A 13598-nucleotide genomic window follows, 5' to 3' on the forward strand; every position below is an offset into this window, starting at 1 on the left:
TACTAAAAGATAGTTCATTCGATTACATGAAATCAAACCCAACTCAAGAATATCCGTCACAAAAAAATTATAGCATGTGATCTGTCTTTAAAAAGACAACCAAATGCAACGATGACAGTAAAATTCTCGCGTTAGAGATTCCATAGTAAATCACGAGGGAAAACCAGGAAAAAACCTCGTGATACTATCCCGACATCGTAAGTATTTGGTCTTACATTTAATTTACTTTCAAAAACTAATACCAAATTCTGATTTTAATATGTTTAAATTATAAATAATATTAGTAATACATAGGTATACAATAAGTAATACTAAAATATAAAATTTGTACTAACTCGATATGTTATTGACTTACTAATCGTGGTATTTTCTTTCTATTGACTTCCTCTTTCAGTATGGGTAACCACATGCTACTGCATTCTACCGAGGAATTTGCGACACACTTGGTTTCATTTAGCATAATTAGAGCCGCTTCTTTGATTTTTCTCTTTTTACTATCTGATTCTTTCAGGACTATACTTGAATCTTTCCACTGAACTCTATGTTCATTATTTCAACAATTTCACAACATTCAAAACAACAAACACATTGAGGTCTATTCTATCTAAAACTAAACCTAACAATGAACAAGAGGAACAAAGAATTGCATTTACAAAATACCTTGTGAATGCGAACAATTTTATTTAGGTGAAACATCAAGACCATTAAACGTTAGAATAAGTGAACATCAGTCTTATATTAAAAATAGAGAATTTGATAGATCTCAAACATGTCAACACGCATGGGATAATGAACATAGAGTTCAGTGGAGAGTAGGTATAGGTAGGAAAGTAGGTATAGTCCTGAATGAATCAGATAGTAAAAAGAGAAAAATCAAAGAAGCGGCTCTAATTATGCTAAATGAAACCAATTGTGTCGCAAATTCCTCGGTAGAATGGAGTAGGATGTGGTTACTCATACTGTAAGAGTATATTTTAGTATTATTTATTGTATACTTATGTATTATTAATATTATATATAATTTAAACATATTAAATTCAGAATTTGGTATTAGTTTTTGAAAGTTAATTAAATGTAAGACCAAATACTTACGATGTCGGGATAGTATCTCGAGGTTTTTTCCTGGTTTTCCCACGTGATTTACTATGGAATCTCTAACGCGAGAATTTTACTGTCATCGTTGCATTTGGTTAACTTTTTAAAGACAGATCACATGCTACAATTTTTTTGTGACGGATATTCTTGAGTTGGGATTGATTTCATGTAATCGAATGAACTATCTTTTAGTAAAGTGGTCCCAGGAACGCAACTCATAAGTATTGGCGATATCATTTGAAAGTCTTCTACTTTAAAATGTATAATATACGTCTGAATTGCCAACATAAATAAGTCAGATTAAATAAATTATTAGAAGAACTTTTTTCACCTAGCAACAACATTTTTGTTTAATTTAGTAGTATTTTGTATTTTGATAACGAAACCCGATTTGGATTAATACTATAGAGCTATAACAGAATAACAGTAATACGATAGTAATACTATAGAGCTATAACAGAAACCAAGCAAGACGCATGGAGGAAGCACTATGAGGAAATTGAAAGCACTGATGTTTCTGCTTCAGGCTTGAAAAGTTTTTCTCAAAGGCGAAGACACAACAAGTTAATTCACTCCTGAATGTTACGGACGAATATACTAATACTCCCTTGATCACAAATAGTTGAATCACGAATTGGTTTGGGATCAATAAGCAATTAGATTTGATCCGTCTTTTACTATTTGATAGTAAATATGCCATAGATTTTGTGTGCCTGTGATAAAGAAAGACAACTTTATCACATACTCTATTCAAATCAATATTGTCATAAGAATTTTTTATGTTGACAAACAATACCTATGTTGTTGTCGAGTCGGCTAAAACCCACGAAGGGTTGTAACGCCACGGAGTAAGTAAACAATACCTATCTATATCTTTTGCCGTAAAATTGGAAAAACCAATTTGAACATCTGTAAAGAGACGAACTATTGTATCTCTTGTACCACAGGTTTGTTAACTCCTTAAACACAACAATTTTAAAGCCATGAAATTTCTTTATAATACAGGTGCATATAATGTTCTTGAACTCCTAATTGGAGCATAGAGCTTTAGTGAAAACGGGTCATCGGGTTCTATTTTGCGCTAAAGGCTTCACCTCATTCCAAGACTTTCCTTGACCTCTTATCTCGTCCATGATTGATCTTCTCCAAGTTTGTGCTGGACGACGTCTCTTTCTTTTTCCTTGGGGATTCCTCTCTAAGGCAATCTATGCAATACTGTAAGTATTTCTTCGGAGTGTGTGATCCTTCCAAACCCACTTTCTTGACTTTTTTTTTCATTTTTTACCCTCTTTTGTTGGGTCAGGTGTAGTAGATCTTCGATATCTTCTTCATAGACATCTGTTAACAAAGACCTGCAGTTTGTAAGTTGGTTTTGTCACTATAACATATACAGAGTGGGCCAAAGAAAACGGTCCACCTCGATATTTGGCAGTATTTATTAGATTTTAGGGAAATGACGAAACAGGTCGATTTGTAATCTAAGGGGGACACATTTTTACGGTACATACATTTATCATTTGTCAACCACCTCCCTTCCACTTCCCCCACCCCTTATTTTTAAATAGGGAATAGAGGTCGTGTGCTAGCTCATTTAAAAGGTTATTCAATTTTCTATTCAGCAATATAAATACTACCATAATTATTTATACAGGGTGTCCAAGAAAAAAATATTATTAAATTAATTGACACAAAAAGAAGAATGTATGTAATTTATTTAATTCAAAATACATTCTACTGCTGTCACAAAACAGAAAAAAATGTTTATTTGACAAATAAGCCTTATTTTTCGCTTAAATTCACAGTTTAAACTAGCTCCCGTCAACCACTTGCCTCTTGGAAGTTTGAACATTTAATTTATCCGAAAAGCAATGCTTATTTGCAAAACAAACATGGTTTTTCTGTTTTCCGACAGAAGTAAAATGTATTTTGAATTAAAATTTTCCTCCTTTTTCTCAATTAATTTAATTTAAATTTTTTTTGACACTATATAAACAATTATGTTAATATTTATATTACTAAATACAAAATTGAATACCCTTTTAAATGATCTATCGCACGACCCCTATTCTCATAAAAAAAATAATCGATTACGTCATCACGTCCATATGGATGACGTCACTCGTATGAAATATATATATATATATATATATATATATATATATATATATATATATATATATATATAGTTTGAGTTAGATTCTTGAACCTTAATATATTTTATTAATTTGGTTTCTTGGGTTTAGGCTCATAAAAACTTTTTTTATTGGGTTTTTATGAACCTAAACCCAAGAAACCAAATTAATAATATATATATATATAGAAAGCTTGACAGTAAGTCAAAGAGTTTTCTTTGTCTTGTGGGCCAAAATAGACTGCATCCTCAAGAATCACTGCTTGATATTTGAATATACAGTCAAGAATACCATAATCTTATATATATATATATATATATATATATATATATATATATATATATATAGAAGGAGAGTTTTGGCTATACCATACTGATGACGACTAATAAGTCAGAAACACGTGTCTGTGGTTGCATTCCATCTTATGCATATTTTGTATATATATATATATATATATATATATATATATATATATATATATATATACATATATAGTAATGTTTGAATAACGGCGATTCGGTCAGTTGAAAGAAAACTCTATTTGTTTTAAGTCTCAATATTTCGTCACTATTTGGTGACTTCTTCAGGAGAAAACTGCAAATTTATTAATATTAGACATGGGCAAACTTAAATATTTCGATACTTACAACTATAAGAGTAAAAATTTAAATTTCTTTAACATTATGTATTTTTAAAATTGATTTAGAAAATGACAGATTTTATTTTGACTTATTTGGGAGTTATGGTAACTGCAATATATTTTATATTAATAGAATGTTATATGATAAATACAATTTTTAGTGAATAGGTCAAAGTAAAAAAAAAGGAAATTATACATTTACGAAATTTTAAGGTGGAAAGGTAATAGAAAACTAAGAAAGGACCTAGAGTAAGTTAAATTGATTTATAAAATGTAATTGATGGTACTTAATGAGTTAGTGTAAGACTGGTATTTAGAAATTAAATAAAATTGAGGTAGATTAACTATTAGAAGATAAACTGAGTAATTTGTTTATTTAAATGTTATGTATTAGTTAGAATATTACAGTAGATATTACTCAAATGGTTAGTGTCAGTCTTATAATTAATTGATTCTGGAGTTTTGTTAATATGTACCATTTCAAGGAAAAGTCGCTTTTTATAATTATCAACTTGTTCCAATATTTTTACATTATTAAAATCAAATTTATGTCCTTTATTTACGTGGTGATCTACTAAGGCACAACAGTTTTTTCTTATATTGCAGTCACTTCTATGTTGAGTGACACGTTGCTTAAGCCATTGTTTACTTTGACCAATGTAACAACCTTGACATCCAATGCAATTTATTTTGTAAATTATGTTGCTCTTCAATGTGTTTGGAGTAATAGCTTTAGTTTTTGAGAACAAACTTGAATCAACTAACCGAATCGCCGTTATTCAAACATTACTATTTAACACAGTACGATCGATAATATTTGTACAAATATATATATATATATATATATATATATATATATATATATATATATATATATATATATATATATAAGTAAACGTTCAATATTGGGTTTGCAGCAATAAAAAGTGAAATGTGTACTCTTGTAAATTTTTTATTCCAAGCTTTCGGACATGGTTATGTCCTTCATCAGGGAGCTACAAATGTGATGAATAGTTTGTTAACGTTGGTATAATTAATTAAAAAATTCGCTACTTAAAAACTTATTGAGATTGTATCATCAATGATGTTATATTATAATGTTGATAAAATTTATCACAGTCTGTCATCTTTGTTAAGTCTAAAACTTACTCCTATATTTAAAATCAAAATTTGCTTTACATTCACAACACTTAATTATTATAAAGCTTCACTCCTTTCTAATATTAACAAATATAAAATAATTTATATTGCCACAATACACCCAATGATAGGCCTATAATTTGCTGTACTACCAGTTGCTTGATATTGTGGGTGTGGAGTTTTCATCTGTCAATTCGAATATTTTTAAATTTACACACGGAGAGTTCCGAAAAGCCAATAATAAAAACTACTTGATTGTCGTGACAAAAACTAATGGCGATATAATAAAATTAAGAATAACAATGTCATGGCATGGTTTTATAACAATTAAGTGTTGTGAATGTAAAGCAATTTTTGATTTTAAATATAGGAGTAAGTTTTAGACTTAACAGAGATGACAGACTGTGATAAATTTTATCAACATTATAATATAACATCATTGATGATACAATCTCAATAAGTTTGTAAGTAGCGAATTTTTTAATTAATTATACCAACGTTAACAAACTATTCATCACATTTGTAGCTCCCTGATGAAGGACATAACCATGTCCGAAAGCTCGGAATAAAAAATGTACAAGAGTACACATTTCACTTTTTATTGCTGCAAACCCAATATTGAACGTTTACTTCCTTACGTTGTCAGCAAATACTTTTGGTTCATTATATATATATATATATATATATATATATATATATATATATATATATATATATATATATATATATATATATATATATATATATATATATATATATATATATAACAAGGTTGAAATATTGGGGTAGCAGCAATCTCAAAGAAAACTCTTTATAATAATTCTAAGCTTTCGATAATGTTTATTATCATCTTCAGGGAAACTACAAATATAAATATACAGTATTTAACAATTAGTCTAACTAAAATCAATAAAAATTGTTATCTTTGTGCCATCAAAAATCCAAAACACTTTGATGGCAAAAAGATAACAATTTTTATTGATTTTAGTTAGACTAATTGTTAAATACTGTATATTTATATTTGTAGTTTCCCTGAAGATGATAATAAACATTATCGAAAGCTTGGAATTATTATAAAGAGTTTTCTTTGAGATTGCTGCTACCCCAATATTTCAACCTTGTTTCCTAACTGTTCAGCAAAGATTATATACCTGTTATATATATATATATATATATATATATATATATATATATATATATATATATATATATATATATATATATATATATATATATATATATATATATGTTACACTTGAAGTTTCCGCGGGAGCTATATGTGCTTTCTGTTGTTTTCCGGGTTTGACTCCGCGTTGAATAATTTTGGTTTTGATAAAAACCATTATTTTGACGACGTTTCGGCAAGATCTCACTTGCCATTGTCAAGTCAGGTAGTTCCGCTTCTCGCTGCTGCTTGAAGTAAACTGAATTTTTACTCACGATACCGTCGCTTATGTAGTTGATCCTGATGCTGCTTGCCCTGCGCGAACTCTGGCTCTTGTTATTGGTCCGGTGTAGGTTGCAGTCGTCGGCGGGATGTTACGCGTGGATGTTGCGGCCTGATTTATTTTGGTCTTTTTCTTCAATACCGTTTTCCAAGTTGTAGGAAGCCGTTGCGCATCATCTCTTTGGTTTAAGCCGTTGGGATTTCTTTCAATTTCTATCGATTCTCTGATTTCCCGTTTTCTTTTTATTTCGATGTTAGCTAACATCGTTGTTTGGTTCAGGTTTATTGTGTGTCCTGTATTTGCGACATGTTGAGCCAGGGATGACGTGGTTTCTCCCCTTTCGATAGCATTTCGGTGTTCTTCTCGTCTTACCTGAATTCTTCGGTTGGTCTGTCCAATGTACGACTTTCCACAATCCCCACACGGAATCTCGTATACACCTTGGCTTTCTAACGATATTTTGGTCTTTGGTGTTGGTAAAATAGTTGAGATCTTTCTGTCCGTATTAAATATCGTTTCTATGTTGTGTTTTCTCAGCACTCTCCCTATTTTCTCTGTCGTACCCTTCACATATGGCAGAATGGTTTTGCCGATCGGCTTATTGTCTTCTGTAGGGTCCTTATCTCTTCTTCGAGCATTTTGAGCTTTTTCGATGTTGTATGTTGAGAAGCCGTTTTTTCTTAACGCTGTTTTCACGTTATGCATTTCTTCATTTTGATGTTCTTGATCTGTCAGTCTTTCGGATCTTGTAATCAAGGTTTTGATGACTGAATGCAATTGTGCAGGATGGTGGTGTGAAGCAGCATTTAGATATCTATCGGTATGTGTCGGTTTCCGATACACTGTATGGCCTATGTGTCCGTCTTGTTTCTTTATTATTAACACATCTAAGAATGGAATTTGATCGTTTTCTTCCAGTTCCATGGTAAACTGAATTTTATGGTGGATATTGTTGATGTGTTCTAAAAAAGCCTTTAGTTTTTCTTCTCCGTGGGTCCAGATAATAAAAGTGTCATCCACGTATCTAAGCCACAGTTTGGGTTTGTATTCAGCTGTTTCTATTGCCCGCTGTTCTATTTCCTTCATAAACAAGTTCGCTATTACTGGTGACAGTGGAGAACCCATCGGTGCTCCCTCAATTTGTTTATATCTTTGTTCCTTATAGATGAAATAAGTGTTATTTAAACAGTGTTTGGTTAGGTTTAGTGTATCCGGTGATATTGGATACTTTTTGCTTATGATGTCCAGTGATTCATCTATAGGAACATTCGTGAAAAGTGAGACAACATCGAAGCTGACTAGCAAATGTCCCGGCTCAAGAGTCACACCTTTTATACGCTGAAAATTTGTTACTACAACAGCGGCCAAAAAAGAAAGAAAATCCACAAATAGAAACAAACAATTTAGTATATAACTTTTCAAATCTGACACTGGATGAAGCCACGAATAGTGTTCTTGCAAAAGGTTTCAATTTTGCCGTTGCACCTACATACATTCCCGTAGAAAACATCATTACTGAGGTAGAGACTACAATTACTAATCTCCCAGCAGAAACAGCCGAGATCATACGCCAAGACGTATCAAAAATATTAAGAACAGCTAAACCACCAAAAAGAAATTTAACACGGGAAGAGAAAGAAGCCTTACATAATTTGAAGAACAACAAAGAAATCATCGTGCTTCCAGCTGACAAAGGCAACGCTACGGTAGTGATGAATATTCAAGACTACGAAACAAAAATAAACGACATCTTAAATGATACAACATATCAAAGCATCTCGTCAGACCCGACAACCTATCTAGAGAAAATAACAAAAGCCAAGATCAAAGCCTCAAATATCAATAAAGAACACCAGGTCCATCTCATACCTAGAGAGAAGTCATCTAGATACCCAAAATTTTACGGCCTACCCAAGGTACATAAGGCAGGATTACCACTGCGACCAATTGTGAGTTCCATCGGATCTCCCTTACAACCGCTGGCGAAATTTCTGGCCCAACAGCTGCAACCATACGCGGAAGAAGCGGAGTCTTACGTCAAGAACGCGAGCCACTTCATCGAGCGTATAAAAGGTGTGACTCTTGAGCCGGGACATTTGCTAGTCAGCTTCGATGTTGTCTCACTTTTCACGAATGTTCCTATAGATGAATCACTGGACATCATAAGCAAAAAGTATCCAATATCACCGGATACACTAAACCTAACCAAGCACTGTTTAAATAACACTTATTTCATCTATAAGGAAAAAATATATAAACAAAATGAGGGAGCACCGATGGGTTCTCCACTGTCACCAGTAATAGCGAACTTGTTTATGAAGGAAATAGAACAGCGGGCAATAGAAACAGCTGAATACAAACCCAAACTGTGGCTTAGATACGTGGATGACACTTTTATTATCTGGACCCACGGAGAAGAAAAACTAAAGGCTTTTTTAGAACACATCAACAATATCCACCATAAAATTCAGTTTACCATGGAACTGGAAGAAAACGATCAAATTCCATTCTTAGATGTGTTAATAATAAAGAAACAAGACGGACACATAGGCCATACAGTGTATCGGAAACCGACACATACCGATAGATACCTAAATGCTGCTTCACACCACCATCCTGCACAATTGCATTCAGTCATCAAAACCTTGATTACAAGATCCGAAAGACTGACAGACCAAGAACATCAAAATGAAGAAATGCATAACGTGAAAACAGCGTTAAGAAAAAAACGGCTTCTCAACATACAACATCGAAAAAGCTCAAAATGCTCGAAGAAGAGATAAGGACCCTACAGAAGACAATAAGCCGATCGGCAAAACCATTCTGCCATATGTGAAGGGTACGACAGAGAAAATAGGGAGAGTGCTGAGAAAACACAACATAGAAACGATATTTAATACGGACAGAAAGATCTCAACTATTTTACCAACACCAAAGACCAAAATATCGTTAGAAAGCCAAGGTGTATACGAGATTCCGTGTGGGGATTGTGGAAAGTCGTACATTGGACAGACCAACCGAAGAATTCAGGTAAGACGAGAAGAACACCGAAATGCTATCGAAAGGGCAGAAACCACGTCATCCCTGGCTCAACATGTCGCAAATACAGGACACACAATAAACCTGAACCAAACAACGATGTTAGCTAACATCGAAATAAAAAGAAAACGGGAAATCAGAGAATCGATAGAAATTGAAAGAAATCCCAACGGCTTAAACCAAAGAGATGATGCGCAACGGCTTCCTACAACTTGGAAAACGGTATTGAAGAAAAAGACCAAAATAAATCAGGCCGCAACATCCACGCGTAACATCCCGCCGACGACTGCAACCTACACCGGACCAATAACAAGAGCCAGAGTTCGCGCAGGGCAAGCAGCATCAGGATCAACTACATAAGCGACGGTATCGTGAGTAAAAATTCAGTTTACTTCAAGCAGCAGCGAGAAGCGGAACTACCTGACTTGACAATGGCAAGTGAGATCTTGCCGAAACGTCGTCAAAATAATGGTTTTTATCAAAACCAAAATTATTCAACGCGGAGTCAAACCCGGAAAACAACAGAAAGCATATATATATATATATAATATATATATATATATATATATATATATATATATATATATATATATATTATATATATATTATATATATATATATTATATATATATATATATATATATATATATATATATATATATATATAGTAGAGTGGACAGTGGAATGGAAAACCATACACACTGTGCTGCTTGAAGATATCAGTCAACAGAGAGGAGAAAGAAAAAGCTAAGTTGTTAATGCTAATCCATATAATTTTCGGAAACGTTTCGTTCCGTGCTCACAGAACAGCATCAGTCCAATATCTAAAAGAAAAGCTGCCTTTAGAAGTAGAACAACTGATAATAGTCCGCTTACTACAAGTCAGCAGAACCATGAGCAGTCGTCTGTATGAGAGAAAAGAAATGTTAAAATAAACTTACATGTGAAGCAATAAAAGTTGATGTTAAAAAGCAGCAGATCTGAGGAAATGGTCCTCCAATTAAATAATCACATTTAAAGTGAACATTGTGTCATCATGCACGAATATTTCATTATAAAATAACCAGATATGCAGATTGTATAAGACATAGTATTAGTGACAGATTGCCTAATTACATGGTGTGTGTGTGTGTAAAATACTAACTCCTGGACCATAAGTATATGTTGAGTGTAAAGAAATAAAGCCAATAAACTGTGTACAAATGCAGTAAGACAAAGATTAAGTCTGTCTTTTTTGTCAGAAATCCAAAAAAACGTCGCTGTGAATTTTAACTTTTTTAAACCACTGTGTTTTAAATAATTGAAAAAGCATTATTGTTTTTGTTGTAGCTTGAAGATGGAAAATCCACCATGTACAAATAGTTAAAAATATAAAGACGATACAAAACAAAAAGGTTAAAATATGGTAAAATATTTTAACCTTTTTGTTTTGTATCGTCTTTATATTTTTAACTATTTGTACATGGTGGATTTTCCATCTTCAAGCTACAACAAAAACAATAATGCTTTTTCAATTATTTAAAACACAGTGGATTAAAAAAGTTAAAATTCACAGCGACGGTTTTTTTGGATTTCTGACAAAAAAAGACAGACTTAATCTTTGTCTTACTGCATTTGTACACAGTTTATTGGCTTTATTTCTTTACACTCAACATATACTTATGGTCCAGGAGTTAGTATTTTACACACACACACACCATGTAATTAGGCAATCTGTCACTAATACTATGTCTTATACAATCTGCATATCTGGTTATTTTATAATGAAATATTCGTGCATGATGACACAATGTTCACTTTAAATGTGATTATTTAATTGGAGGACCATTTCCTCAGATCTGCTGCTTTTTAACATCAACTTTTATTGCTTCACATGTAAGTTTATTTTAACATTTCTTTTCTCTCATACAGACGACTGCTCATGGTTCTGCTGACTTGTAGTAAGCGGACTATTATCAGTTGTTCTACTTCTAAAGGCAGCTTTTCTTTTAGATATTGGACTGATGCTGTTCTGTGAGCACGGAACGAAACGTTTCCGAAAATTATATGGATTAGCATTAACAACTTAGCTTTTTCTTTCTCCTCTCTGTTGACTGATATCTTCAAGCAGCACAGTGTGTATGGTTTTCCATTCCACTGTCCACTCTACTACTTATTCTGATATACAGTCGTTGCTCTTATGGTATATATATATATATATATATATATATATATATATATATATATATATATATATATATATATATATATATATATATATATATATATATATATATATATATATATATATATATATAATATAAAATGATGTTGGATAATCGAGTACAAATATAAAAATAAATAAGCAAAATCATTGGCTAATACTCGTAAAGTGAATGTGAATTTAGTTGGAAATATATAAAATGATGAAAGGACATCATTCCATACATTTCTGTGCAACTATATACACCGGTGTTTCGGCCTATTTGGGCTTCGTCAGTATAGTGTAGCAAGTTAAAAAAGTTGTTTGTTAACTTGTAAAAGGATTACTACAGGAGCAAAGTTACCAATTTTGGTCAGGTTGTTAGAAGACCCGCAGTCGCAAGGCTACAACTAACATTGCCAAGGAGGTAAAGCTACCTGAGGAAATGAAAAGCCATAACATTATTAAATAAAATGATGTTGGATAATCGAGTACAAATATAAAAATAAATAAGCAAAATCATTGGCTAATACTCGTAAAGTGAATGTGAATTTAGTTGGAAATATATAAAATGATGAAGGGTCATCATTCCATACATTTCTGTGCAACTATATACACCGGTGTTTCGGCCTATTTGGGCTTCGTCAGTATAGTGTAGCAAGTTAAAAAAGTTGTTTGTTAACTTGTAAAAGGATTACTACAGGAGCAAGGTTACCAATTTTGGTCAGGTTGTTAGAAGACCCGCAGTCGCAAGGCTACAACTAACATTGCCAAGGAGGTAAAGCTACCTGAGGAAATGAAAAGCCATAACATTATTAAATAAAATGATGTTGGATAATCGAGTACAAATATAAAAATAAATAAGCAAAATCATTGGCTAATACTCGTAAATTGAATGTGAATTTAGTTGGAAATATATAAAATGATGAAGGGTCATCATTCCATACATTTGTGTGCAACTATATACACCGGTGTTTCGGCCTATTTGGGCTTCGTCAGTATAGTGTAGCAAGTTAAAAAAGTTGTTTGTTAACTTGTAAAAGGATTACTACAGGAGCAAGGTTACCAATTTTGGTCAGGTTGTTAGAAGACCCGCAGTCGCAAGGCTACAACTAACATTGCCAAGGAGGTAAAGCTACCTGAGGAAATGAAAAGCCATAACATTATTAAATAAAATGATGTTGGATAATCGAGTACAAATATAAAAATAAATAAGCAAAATCATTGGCTAATACTCGTAAAGTGAATGTGAATTTAGTTGGAAATATATAAAATGATGAAGGGTCATCATTCCATACATTTCTGTGCAACTATATACACCGGTGTTTCGGCCTATTTGGGCTTCGTCAGTATAGTGTAGCAAGTTAAAAAAGTTGTTTGTTAACTTGTAAAAGGATTACTACAGGAGCAAGGTTACCAATTTTGGTCAGGTTGTTAGAAGACCCGCAGTCGCAAGGCTACAACTAACATTGCCAAGGAGGTAAAGCTACCTGAGGAAATGAAAAGCCATAACATTATTAAATAAAATGATGTTGGATAATCGAGTACAAATATAAAAATAAATAAGTAAAATCATTGGCTAATACTCGTAAAGTGAATGTGAATTTAGTTGGAAATATATAAAATGATGAAGGGTCATCATTCCATACATTTCTGTGCAACTATATACACCGGTGTTTCGGCCTATTTGGGCTTCGTCAGTATAGTGTAGCAAGTTAAAAAAGTTGTTTGTTAACTTGTAAAAGGATTACTACAGGAGCAAGGTTACCAATTTTGGTCAGGTTGTTAGAAGACCCGCAGTCGCAAGGCTACAACTAACATTGCCAAAGAGGTAAAGCTACCTGAGGAAATGAAAAGCCATAACATTATTAAATAAAATGATGTTGGATAATCGGTACAAATATAAAAATAAATAAGCAAAA

Source organism: Diabrotica virgifera, chromosome 10, assembly GCF_917563875.1.
Source record: "Diabrotica virgifera virgifera chromosome 10, PGI_DIABVI_V3a".
NCBI lineage: Eukaryota > Metazoa > Arthropoda > Insecta > Coleoptera > Chrysomelidae > Diabrotica > Diabrotica virgifera.